This window comes from Pinus tabuliformis, chromosome J (genome assembly GCF_031772625.1).
Source record: "Pinus tabuliformis cultivar Carrire ecotype Pingquan chromosome J, CPIR1, whole genome shotgun sequence".
Taxonomy (NCBI): domain Eukaryota; kingdom Viridiplantae; phylum Streptophyta; class Pinopsida; order Pinales; family Pinaceae; genus Pinus; species Pinus tabuliformis.
In genome coordinates, this window is record NC_142295.1 from 70976094 (window position 1) to 70989786 (window position 13693).

Here is a 13693-nt window from a genome sequence, read left to right on the forward strand (position 1 = left end):
GAATTGTCCAAACACTTAAATCTTGAGACATGTTTTTTTTTAGTCGCATTATACTTCCTTTCTGTGTAAATTCTCGATGAAATAGTCTCATGGAACATGAGGGGCCTCAATAGTAAAGGAAAACAAATACTCCTAAAAGAAAAATGGTACGCAAAGCACCCATCGATAATGTTGACATAAGAAACAAAAATATTAAGTGAGGTTCTACCTCATATAATTAGCAAATGGGGGAGGAATTTCCAAGTAGTATTATTTGATGCTTAGAGATACTTGGGTGGAATGGTTATTATTTGAAATGATCATGACATCAAGGTTACTAATATGTTTACCTCTTTTCACATTATGACAATGCAATTTTAGTCAATTAACATCGAGGACTACTACCATGTATCAAATGTCTATGACTCCAATATCGCAAATGGAAAACCTATATTTCTCAATTCTATTTCTAGCACAAGTAATTTATACTCCCCATCTCCATGGATTATTGGGAGTGACTTCAATATTATCAAATGTCTCGAGGAAAAGAAAGGATGAATCACAATGTTTAACAAGATATTTTGTAAGCTATACCATTAAAGCCATAAAGTAGTCTCCATTAAAGTTGTCAAGAAATGAGTCTCCAACCCACACATGTGGATCAATGAGATATAATACATGTGTGTGTGGTGACTAACTTAATACATTGTTCTAATAGCTCCACAAACTTATGTATTTCACTCCGTCACATAAATTGACAGTAGTGTGACATAAGTAAACCAAGAGTAGACATTAAACCCTTAGGCAACAAACATTCCCTAGATCCTCAATTAGGTGCTTAAATGATGAAGTGAAAATGCAAGGGGAAAAGAGGATTTCATGATTTAACCATCACAAACATGTGATCAAGTGTGGCTAGGAGTGTATAGATTCATATAATTTCCAAAGAGGGAGTGAATACATGAGTTACCATTAATTGGGCCTTATTTTTATTTCTTTTTCTTTTTCTTATATATAGGACTTAGGGAATAAGGTTTTCATAAGTTTGGCACAACTCATAGATATAACATTTACATGAATTTTCACTTCAACCTTAGAGTTTAGACTTAAATAAATCATTATAGTGCATCTTTAATGATTTTCGCTTTCACTTTTTTATTTTATTTCATCACAAATGACAAAAGGGGAAATATTTTTCCACAAATCTATGAATGCTTAATCATAAAGGCATCATGCGATGAAAACAAATTAATGATGTTATTATCTATGAAAATGATGGGTATTCTTGAGAAAATCTTATGCTTGTGGATGTCTCCTCTCTCGTTGAGAGGGAGTGAGGGTAGACACCATATTATCCATGTGTCATGTACTATGGCCAGGACTAACAATCGTAAGCCTAGTAAAGGCACCAGTAGGGAGAATGGTGGATTCGATAAACATATGGGACCAATATTCTCTGAGAATTTGTACTTTGACTAGGAATAACCACCATAAGTCAAGTACATTAATCCAAGATAAGAATAGTCATGAGGATTGACATTTACTGGTGTCAAATATTATGATAGTGGATTAGGAAATGATCATGTGAGGACATACCTGGTGAACATCCTAGTGGGGTAAGTGCCTAAAGATGCAGTGGTGTCCAAATTTATGCCTCCCAACATTGTGCTCTAATCTGATGGAGAGATAAAATTGTTAGTCAAGGCCTTGCTATTTTGACAATGTTGGCTATGACGATGTAAATCATCATTGATGCTTATCAATCCAGATCCCTTCTTATATGAATATTTCAACTTGAGAGTACTTTTTTGTCTCATTATGAGTACCTCCCTAGTTTAGAGGGAGGGTCATCATCTTCAATATTTTCATTATCATCACCATCATCGTCATCATTATTGTCATCATTTCATTATCGTCATAATCACCATTCATGTCTTCATCATGATCATTATGGACATTGTCGTCAATTTCTCATAATTATAGGTATCATAAGAAATATCATCAACCCAAAAAATGGTACGAGTGCTCGAAAAGGGTTGTTAGGACACATGATATATGCAAGAGAAATAACAACCTTATTTTTTAGAGATGATTGATGATCATCATCATCACTACCATTATCATCGTCATTGTAATTTTCATCATCCCCATCATCATAACTAATATAATTTTTATCATAATTGTTGTCATCTTCATCATGAACTTCATAATCATCATTCACGTCATTATTGTTGTTGATGATGACCAAGATGAAAATAATGATAATGATGATCAGATGATGATGACTTGGAAGACGTAACCAAAGATAATTATTATGATTATGACCATGACAACATTAAAAGATTGGGAAGAATGGTCAAGGTCATTAGCATCGTCATCATCATTGTCATTGTAACCCCCATCGCATTTATCATCATTTTCATTATCATAACAATCGCAATTCATGTCATCGTCATTATCATCATCATCATCATTATTGATATTGTCATCAGTTGTTCATAATTTTCAATGTCATAAGAAATATCATCAATGCAAAAAATATGATGTGTGTTGGAAAAGGGATGCAAAAGTGAACAAAAAAAATGGGGGTAAAAATAGACGTAAAATTGGATGAAGAGTGGACACAACATAAGTAGATGCAAAAAAAGATAGAAAAATTGACACAAGTGGATGAAAAAGTAGATGCAATATTTGATGCAAACCTGAACACAAAATAGGATTCAAACATGGATGAAAAAGTGGAAGAAAACATGGGAACAATAGTAGGCATAAAACATAGCATGAATTGTGGTGAAACAAATGTGGATACAACAATGAATGTAAAAAAAAGACACAAACTTGAATGCAAAAAGGAGGAAAACTTGGATGCAAAAATGGATGTAAACATGGGCCAAACATGGGTGCAATAGTGGACAGAAAATTAGTTGCAAAATTGGACGAATCAAAAGTGGATGTAAAAGTAGATTCAAAATGGGATGCAAAAAACATAAACAATATTTGATGCAAGCTTGGACACAAAAGAGGATGCAAATGTGGATGAAATAGTGGAATAAAATGTGGGTTTCAATGATAGGCATAAGATATGGCACAAATCATAGCTCAACAAAAGTCGATGAGAAAGTGGATGTAATATTAGACACAAAAAAAGATGCATGCTATAAGGGATGTAAAAGTGGATGCGAACACGAGTGCAATAGGAGAAACAAAATTGGATGCAAAATATGGATGCAATGGAAGTACATGCAAAAGAAGATACAAAATGAGATGCAAAAGCCAACACAAAAGTGGATGCAAAAATAGATGTAATATTTTATGCAAAAGAGGATGCGAAGATGGATGCAAAATTGGAAGCAAACGTGGGTACAACAGTAAGTACAAAACATGCCACAATTTGTGTCACAACAAAAGTGGATGTAATGATAGATGCAAAAAAAGAAGAAAATGAAGATGCAAAATAAGATGCAAAAATGGATGTTAAAGTGGGCGTAAACATGGGTGCAACAATGGATGTAAAATAGGATGCAAAATTTGATGCAACAAAATTCGAGGCAAAAGTAGATGCAATATGAGACACAAAACCCGATGCAAATATTGACGCAAAAGTGGATATAAAAAGGGATGCAAAAGTAGATGTAAAATTCGATGAAAACCTAGATGTATATGAGGACGCAATCGTGGATGAAAATTTAGAAACAAAAAAGGGTGCAAAGGGAGGTGTCAAACTAGGTGCAAATTATGGCACAAGAAAAATGGATGCAATAGTGGACACAATAGTAGATGAAAAAGAGGATGTAAATATGGATGCAAAACAAGATGTAAAAGTCAATGCAACAAAAGTAGATGCAAAATTAGATGCAAAACTAGACACAAACCTTGATGCAAAACTTGGCACAAAGGGGATGCAAAAAATATGCAAAAATGGATGCACAAAATGATTTAAAAAATGATGCAAAAGAGAATGCAAGAGATGATGCAAAAGTTGATGCAAGTGTAGGCGCAAAAAGTGGATGCAATAGAGGATGCAAAAGTTGGTGAAACAAAATTAGGTGCCAAACTTGATGCAAAAAATGGTGCAAAGGATGGCACAAAACTTGGCATAAAACTTGGCGTAAAACTTGGTGTAAAATCTGGTGCAAAACCTATTAAAATACCTGGTGCTAAACTTGATGTAAGACTTGGTGCAAAACTCGGTGCAGAATTTGCATCAAGTTTTGCACCATATTTGATAAATGGACACCAATAGCACCAAAAATGGGCTCTAGACGCAAAAAAGGAAGCAAAAGGGGATGCTAATCACAAGGTTTTGTTGTAGTGATTATGTACAATTACAGACTCACCTCTAATCCATTGTTTATAAAAATGTTGAATATTTTCATACATGATATACTAAACAGTTGGAAAATGAAAATAGTTGTCATCGCTATTCTTCCATTTATATGCTTTTTGCAACTTATTTGAAAGAGCAATTTTGTCCCAACAATTAGACTTGTAGCATAAAGAACATGGTTAATACATATGATTAGACCAAAAACTAGTTACTACCAAAATTCAACCAAAAAAAATATTACCGCATAAAAATAGAATTAAAAACAAAAATTTCCCAAATTATAAATAAATAAATGATAAACTTTTTTTTACCAAAATTTAGTGATTTTTTTAGTGCTAATACTAACATCACCATTACAACAAGATATTTTTCTAGTGCTAATACTGCCATTACAACAAGATATAAGAGGGATATAATGCAAAAAGTTTAATAATAATATGTATGTAGAAGATGGTCTTCAGACTGGTGAATTCATGATAATCAATGGGACTACAGTCAAAATAATTGGATGTTATTTACTTTTTTACATAGATTGTCAAAATAATTGCATAAATCGATTTTTTTAACCAAAATTTAACAAAACCTTTGCTAGTGCTAACATTAGAACCACCATTACAACAAGATATCTTTCTAGTGTTGACAACACCATTATAGTAAGATACCTCAAGAGAGACAGAAAATTTAAAAAGTATGATAGTAATACGTATCCAGAAGATGGTATTGAAACTAGTAATTGTTCACGAATCCATAAGATTGTAAGGTCATTCTCATTATCATAATCATTGTCATCATCATCACCATCATCCTTGTCATTGTTATTGCCATCATTACATTATCATCATAATCACCATTCATGCCATCATCATCAGCTCCATCATCATCATCATTATGGACATTGTTTGCAATTGTTCATAATTGTAGATGTTGTAAGAAATATCATCAACCCAAAAAATGTGATCGGTGCTAGAAAAGGGTTGTTTAGGACACATTGATATATGTAAGAGAAATAACAACTCTATTTTTGAGAGATGATCGATGATGATCATCATCACCACCATTATCATTGTCATTGTCATTTTTATCATCCCCATCATCATCATTAATGTAATTTCTATCAACATTGTTGTAATCATCATCATCATTCATGCCATTATTGTTTTTGATGATGACCTAGATGAAAATGATGATGATGACACCAAAGATAATGCTTATGATTATGACAATGACAACATCTAAAATTGGGAAGATTCGCCAACGTCATTAGCATCGTCATCATCATAATCATTGCCATCATCATCATTGTCATTGTAACCACTATCGTCTTTATCATCATAATCACAATTCATGTCATCGCCATCATCTTCATTTTCATCATTGTCAATATTATTGACATTGTCATCAATTGTTCATAATTGTTAATGCCATAAGGAATATCATCAATGCAGAAAATATGATGAGTGTTGGAAAAGGGATGCAAAAGCGAACATAGAAATGGGGTCAACAATAGAAGTAAAATTGGATGAAAAGTGGATACAACATAAGTAGATGCACAACAACATGAAAAACCTGACACAAAAGTGGATGCAAAAGTAGATGCAGTTGTCAATGCAAACTTGGATGCAAACATGAAGGCAAAAGTGGAAGCAAACATGGGTCCAATGGTAGGTGTAAAACTTGGCACAAATTGTGGTGAAACAAATGTGGATGCAACAACGGACACAAAAGTAGATGCAAAAATGGATGAAACAAAAGTGGATGCAATAAGGGATGCAAACGTGGAAGCAAATGTGGTTGCAATGGTAGGCACAAGATATGGTGCAACAAAAGTGGATGTAACAATAGACAAAAAATATGCAAAATAAGATGCAAAAATGGATGTAAAAGTGGAAGCAAACATTGATGCAACAGGCAAAACAAAATTGGATGCAAAAAATGGATACAATGTAAGTAGATGCAAAAGTAGATACAACGAGATGCAAAACCCAATGCATAAACCTGACACAAAAGTGGATGCAAAAATAGATGCAATATTTGATGCAAAAGAGGATGTGAACATGGATGCAAAATTGGAAGCAAACGTGGATACAACAGTGAGTGAAAAACATGGTGCAAATTGTGGCATAACAAAAGTGGATGTAATGATAGATGCAAAAAAAGAATCAAAGTATGATGCAAATGAAGATGTAAAAAGGGATGCAAAAAGTGAAATTTAAAATGGGTGCAACAGTGGATGCAAAATTGTGTGCAAAAGTGGATGCAATAGAAGTCGATGCAAAAGTAGATGCAAAACGAGACACAAAACCCGATGCAAATCCTGGTCCAAAATTGGATACAAAAAGGGATGCAAAAATAGATGTAGTAGTTGATGAAAACCTAGACGCAAATGAGGATGCAAACGTGGATGCAAAATTATAATCAAAAGTGGGTGCAAAAGGAGGTGCCAAACTAGGCGCCAATTGTGGCACAAAAATATTAGATGCAATAGTGGGTACAATAATAGATGCAAAAGAGGATGTAAATATGGATGCCAAACAAGATGGAAAAGTGGATGCAACAAAAGTAGATGCAAAATTATATGCAAAACTAGACACAAAACTCGATGTAAAACTTGGCGCAAAAGGGATGCACAAATGGATGAAAAAATGGATGCAAAAAATGATTTAAAAAAGGATGCAAAAAAGGATGCAAAAGTCGATGCAAAAGTTGATGCAAGTGTAGGTGCAAAAAGTGGATGCAAATGAGGATGCAAAAGTATGTCAAACAAAATTAGGTGCCAAACTTGATGCAAAACTTGGAACAAAACCTGGTGCAAAGGATGACACAAAACTTGGCATAAAATTTGGTGCAAAACGTGGTGCAAAACCTATTGCAATACCTGGTGCTAAACTTGGTGTAAGCTTTGGTGCAAAACTTGATGCAAATTTTGTGTCAAGTTTTGCACCATATTTGATAAATGGATGCAAATAGCACCAAAAATGGGCTCTAGATGCAAAAAAAGAAGTAAAAAGGGACGCTAATCGCTGGTTTTGTTGTAGTGTTCCAGTTGTTTCATTCTCTGGCTACAAGTATTTCTTAACTTTCATTGATGATTTCTCCAAATGCACTTGGGTATACTTCTTAAAACTCAAGAGTGAAGTATTTAACATGTTCTTGGCCTTTAAGGCCTTTGTTGAGAAACGATTTGGACATCAAATTCTTAAGCTAAGATCTGATAATGACGGAGAATATGTTAACAACAAATTCATAAACTTTGGCACTGAGCATGGAATTCAAATGCAACATATTGTTCCATATACTCCACAACAAAATGGTGTAGATGAAAGGAAGAATCGCACCTTCAAGGAAATGGCTAATTGTATGCTTCAATCTAAAGGACTTAGTCTTAATTTTTGGGCAGAAACAATTAACTATGCAAATTACATAGTAAATTGCACTCCTACTAAGGTTTTAAAGAATATCACTCCAGAAGAAGCATGGAGCTCAATTAAACCATATGTAAGTCACTTTCGTGTTTTTGGTAGTGAAGCATGGGCCCATATTCCAGATGAGAAACATAAAGATTTAGAATCTAAGAGTGAAAAATGTATTTTTGTTGGATATTTTGAAGATGTCAAAGGATATAAACTTCTTTCACCTAAGTCCAAAAATGTTATCATTAGAAGAGATGTAAAGTTTGTTGAAAATATATCGGCCTACGAGCTTAGTTCGGTGGATGTGCCACCTCTCTCTATCCCTTCTACTTCTGAAAATATTTCTTGTTCAAATGATGACAATGAGGATGACAATCCTCCCCCACTTTCTCAGGATCCTCCTTCAGCTCCTCATCTTCCGAAATGGTTCAGTGCTACTCGGGATGCATCAGGTGCTCTTGCAGGTGATCCTACAGATCAGCGACGTACACGTTTTCAGTTTGATAGAGCCTCTTCTTTACTGGCTCAAGCTTCAACGAATTATGATCTTGACACCTTTGCAGAAGCTTGAGGCCATCCAGATTGGGACACAACTATGAATGAAGAATATCGTTCATTATTGGCAAATGATACATGGGATCTTGTTCCTCTTTCAAAGGGAGGAAAACTTGTTAGATGCAAATGGGTTTATAGAACTAATTTTGGACCAGATGGAAAAGTTGATAAACATAAAGCTCATCTTGTTGCTAAGAGTTTTTCACAAGTTGAAGGCATTGACTATACTGAAACCTTCTCCCCTGTTGCCAAAATGAACTATATACGGCTTGTTCTTTCCCTTATTGCCTCTTTCAAATGGGAAGTCCATCAGATGGATGTTAAATCTACCTTTTTGCATGGGGACTTACATGAATAAATCTATATGGAACAACCTCCCGACTTTATACAAATGGACTCCAGCCTTGTATGTCGGCTGAAGAAATCCCTTTATGGTCTCAAGCAAGCCCCTCGAGCTTGGTATGCCAAAATGGATAGCTTTCTTTTAGATACTAGCTTTTTTAGGTGTCATTCTTACAATACTATCTACACCAAGAGAGTGGGTAAGTCTCTTATCATTCTTGTTCTTCATGTTGATGATCTTGTCCTTACGGGTAGTGATCCCAACCTTATAAACCATGTGAAGTCCAACCTTGAAAAGAAGTTTGAAATGATAGACTTAGGACACTTGCATTATTTTCTTGGTCTTCAAGTCTTGCAATCCAAGGAGGGTGTTTCCCTTTCCCAGTCCAAGTATGCATGTGATCTTCTATGCTAGTTTCACATGGAAGACTGTAAGTCAGCCCCTTCTCCCTTTCAGTCTGGAACCAACTTTCAGTCACTTGTACTTCCCCCGAAGTTGATGCTATCTTATACCGTCAGCTTGTAGGAAAACTTTTGTATCTGACCCATACTCGTCTTAACCTTTCCTTTGATGTTGGCCTTATTGCTCGGTTTATGCAAAACCCACATGAAAGTCATTGGAAAGCAGCTAAAAGAATACTTCAGTATGTGCGAGGTATAGTTCAGTTTGGGATTCATTATAGTGCAGAAGTATCTCCTCTATTGGTTGGTTTCACTGATTCCAATTGGGCTAGTGACCTTGATGATCGGAAGTCTACTGTCAATTATGTCTTCACTCTTGGTTTTGGACCTATTACATGGGCTTGCAAGAAAAAAAGTGTCATTTCTCTTTCTTCAGCAGAAGCAGAGTATCGTGGTGCCATAGAATCTAGTAAGGAAGCCCTGTGGCTTCATCAGATCCTGTCAAAGTTTGGCTTTCAGCAGCAGCATCCGACTACACTTTGGTGTGATAATCAAAGTGCCATTCAACTATGCAAAGATTCAGTCCAACATCATCACAACAAACACATTGAACTACACATGCACTTCATCAAAAATCTCATTCATGACCATGTTCTTGAAGTGCAATATTTTTCAACAAATGATCAAGTTGCAGACATCTTTACAAAGGCTCTCACAAAGGTGAAGTTTACTAAACTTCGATTTATGGTTGGAGTTCAGGAAGTTGTCACTAAGGGGGGATAGGCTCTAATGCCTCCTTATTTCTCCTATTGTGTCATATTTGTACATCCTTCAATCCTATCCCAAGTTGTTCTTAAGGGGGGATGTTAGGATATTCCGACACATAGGAAATAGTTAAGTATAACTTGGTCTAGTGTAGAGTTAGGTAAAATGTGTTTCGTTACTATGTACTTTTGTAACTTACAATCTGATAGTCACAATATGTTCTAGACATGAAGTGATCCGACGGTTCATTATCTCATCGGTATTACCGACACTTGATCCGTGGCTTAACACCCGATTGGTCCATGGTCTCTATTTAAAGAGCATGGAGGGTCATTTGTAGGGTGACCATTCATGAGAGAAGCCTATGTAAATTTTCTTTCTTTTACATTAATAAATTTCCTGAAGTGGTCGCATTGGCTCAGGTCATGGACTGTTTCCCTCTTTGAGGGTTTTAACCACATCAAGAATACTGGTGTATTGATCTGTGATCTATTTGTGAGCGGTGTCCTTTGGTGTTCTATCTGAGGAACTTACCCTGTAAATTCCTACATCACCAATAACCAAGAGACACGTTCACTGGAGTGAGAGGCCAACTTATGAATATTCATCCAATTATTCACAGACTTGTTTATTTACAGGAAATTTCATAGGAGAGGTTGTACTCACATGAGGTCCCACATCCACATCATCACCTCTATCGCAATCGCAACTTTTGGAGGTCTTTTACAAGTCGTGCTCATAACATAGTCGATTGTCGATTGTCCCTACTGGATGCAATATTATATTAAACTATTTTGATAACTTCGTTGGGTCCACCACACTATCGCAATCGACAGTCCGAGGTCCACCACTTTATCGTAATCAGCGTTTTGACCTTGACAACCCTTTATGATTTTCGATATGATACAGTGTATGCGATAAGGTGTATTATAATGGAACCGTCGGATCCGTAGTACATATCGCAATCGGGGGGTTTGGTGTGACATTTCTTTAAGACTGGCGATATGACTTCCGTGAGGCAAATGCAATATTACATTAGGGCGTGTTTTATTAACCAGCCAGGTCTGCAGCTCAAATCGTAATCGCAGATTTAATGTGACATATGATAAAGCCCGCCGATAAAGTCATCGATATGTTATATTATCGATATGTTAAACTTCAATGTGATGTGGACTTTTAAAGGGTTTTCCACAGTTTAATCTTATGATTGGGTTCTTAGTTATTCCCTTTATCTATTTCTTCACTGCGTGTTCCTCTTTGCTCCTTCCGATGTCACTACTCTTCCGACGTAATGCTCTTGTTGCTTCATGGATTTGCTCTGCACGTAATGTTGTTGGATCTTCTTTGCTTGGCTTCACATCATCATTTAGTATCCCAAAATATTTCCATATTGACATCAATGACAATCTAGATCAACAATCTCCCCCTTTGTCATTGATGGAAATATTCTTCTTCTCTCCCCCTTTGACGTCAATGGCAAAGGAGTGCACAAGGACTCCCCTTGTCGAACTACTCCCCCTGTCATGTGGCATCTTAAGAATCGGTTTAGTGTGATGCTAAAGCAATAACCCCCATCTTTTGACGAAGATGTTCAAATGCTTCTCGAGGAAGAGTTTTGGTGAAAATATCTGCAATCTGTTCCTTAGTATTGATATATTCGAACTTGATGTTTTGTTCAGCCACCTGTTCACAGAGAAAATGATACTTGATTGGTATATGTTTGGTCTTTGTGTGCATCACTGGATTTTTACTGAGGTTGATAGCACTTGTGTTGTCACAATAGATTGTGATTGGTTGTTTAGTTTCTATGTTGACATCCTTCAAAGCTTCCTTCATCCATAGTACTTTTGTACAGCATTCAGTTGCGGCTATATATTCGGCTTCAGCTGTAGAAAGAGATATAGATGATTTTTTTTGCTGAGCCAAGCTACTAGGCAATCTCCCATAAAAATGTATTTCCATTGGTGCTTTTACAATCATCCATGCTTCTAGCCCAATCAACATCGGTATAAGTTGTCACTGTAATATTTGTGCTTTTGGGATACCAAAGACCAAAGTCAGGAGTTCCTTTCAAGTATCTGAGAATTCTTTTCACAACCGATAGGTGGGATTTCTTAGGAGTTGATTGAAATCTTCCCACCATTCCCACTGCTTGCATAATGTCGGGTCTTGTAGCAGTTAAGTATAAGATAGCTCCAATTATTGACCTGTAAAGAGTTGCATCTACTGGGGGGGATTCATCATCTTTGCTTAATTTTCATTTTGTGGTCATCGATGTGCTCATAGGTGCACATTCTTCCATTCCATATATTTTAAGCATGTATTTGAGATATTTTTTTTGAGAGATAAACATACATGTTGTGGTTTGTGCTACTTAGTCCAAGGAAGTAGGATAGCTCACCAATCATTGACATTTCGAATTCTTTTGACATATTTTGAGCAAACTCATGGCTCATTTCATCATTATTTCTAGCAAAAATCAGATCATCAACATATACAAGGGTGATTAGTAATTTATCCTTATCCATCTTCATGTAGAGATTACTTCCTGCCACCCCCTTTTTGAAGTTTTTTTGTTGTAGATAGTGATCCAATCTTGTGTACCACGCTCTAGGAGCTTGTTTCAAACTGTATAATGCCTTTTTCAACTTACATACAAAGTCTTTTCCTTCTACTAGATCAAAACCTTCTGGTTGCTCCATGTAGACTTCTTCCTTGAGTTCCCCATTCAGAAATGTTGATTTTACGTCCATTTGATAGAATTTGAATCCTTTTGAGCAAGAAAATGCCAAGAACATCCTTATAGCTTCCATACGAGCTACCGTGTAAAGGTTTCTTCAAAATCGATTCCTTTAATTTGTGAATAACCCTTACAGACAAGTCTTGCCTTATTTATGATGATTTGTCCATCTTCATTCATTTTGTTTTTGAACACCCACTTAGTTCCAATTATATTTTTATCCTTTGGATGAGGTACTAGCTCCCATGTCTCATTTTTCTCGATTTGAGACATTTCTTCTTCCATGGCTTCCACCCAATGAGGATCATTACTTCCTTGAGTAAAAGCTTCTGGTTCTATCATAGATAGGAGAGCAACATCATTTTTCTTTGGTGTACTTGTCATCCCTCTTCGGGTTTGTATTCCTTCATCTACATTGCTAATAATTTGCTATTTTGGGTGATGTTTTTGAAGGAATTTCACTTTTGAAGGAGTTTGAGATGGTTCTTTTTGTTTTTGTTTTTCTTGATCTTTTTCCTCCTTTTCAGGTTCTTCTTCACTTTCTTCAATAAAGGGGTCAACTTCATGATCTTCAATTTTCTTTTCTGGAAGGCCTTCATCAATCTTTACATCAATACTTTCCACTATTTTCCGTAGTCGATTATTGTAGCACTTGTAAGCTTTGCTTCTGGTAGAATATCCAAGAAATATTCCTTCGTCAACCTGAGAATCAAACTTTCCTGGTGAGTCATCATTGATCTTTATGAAGCATTTGCTTCCAAAAATCCTGAAGTATTTTACTGAAGAAGGTCTTCCTTTCCATAATTCATAAGGAGTCTTCTCATTATTTGGTCTTAGTTGAGTTCGTTTCAAGGTATAAAGTGATGTCCCAACTGCTTCCTTCCAAATTTTTCACTACAAGTTCGCTGCTAGCAACATAGTTCTTGCCATTTCCTGAACAGTTCAGTTTCTCCTTTCAACTACCCCATTTTGCTTAGGTGTTATGTCAGTAGAGAATTCTCTTTCGATTCCATGTTCTTTACAGAATTCATCAAATTCTTTTGATGTGAATTCTCCCCCTCTATCCATTCTAAGAAATTTAATTTTGGAGTCCCTTTCATTTTCTACAAGAGCTTTAAGATTCTTAAAATATTCAAATGCTTCAAATTTTTATTTTATGAAATATACCCACAT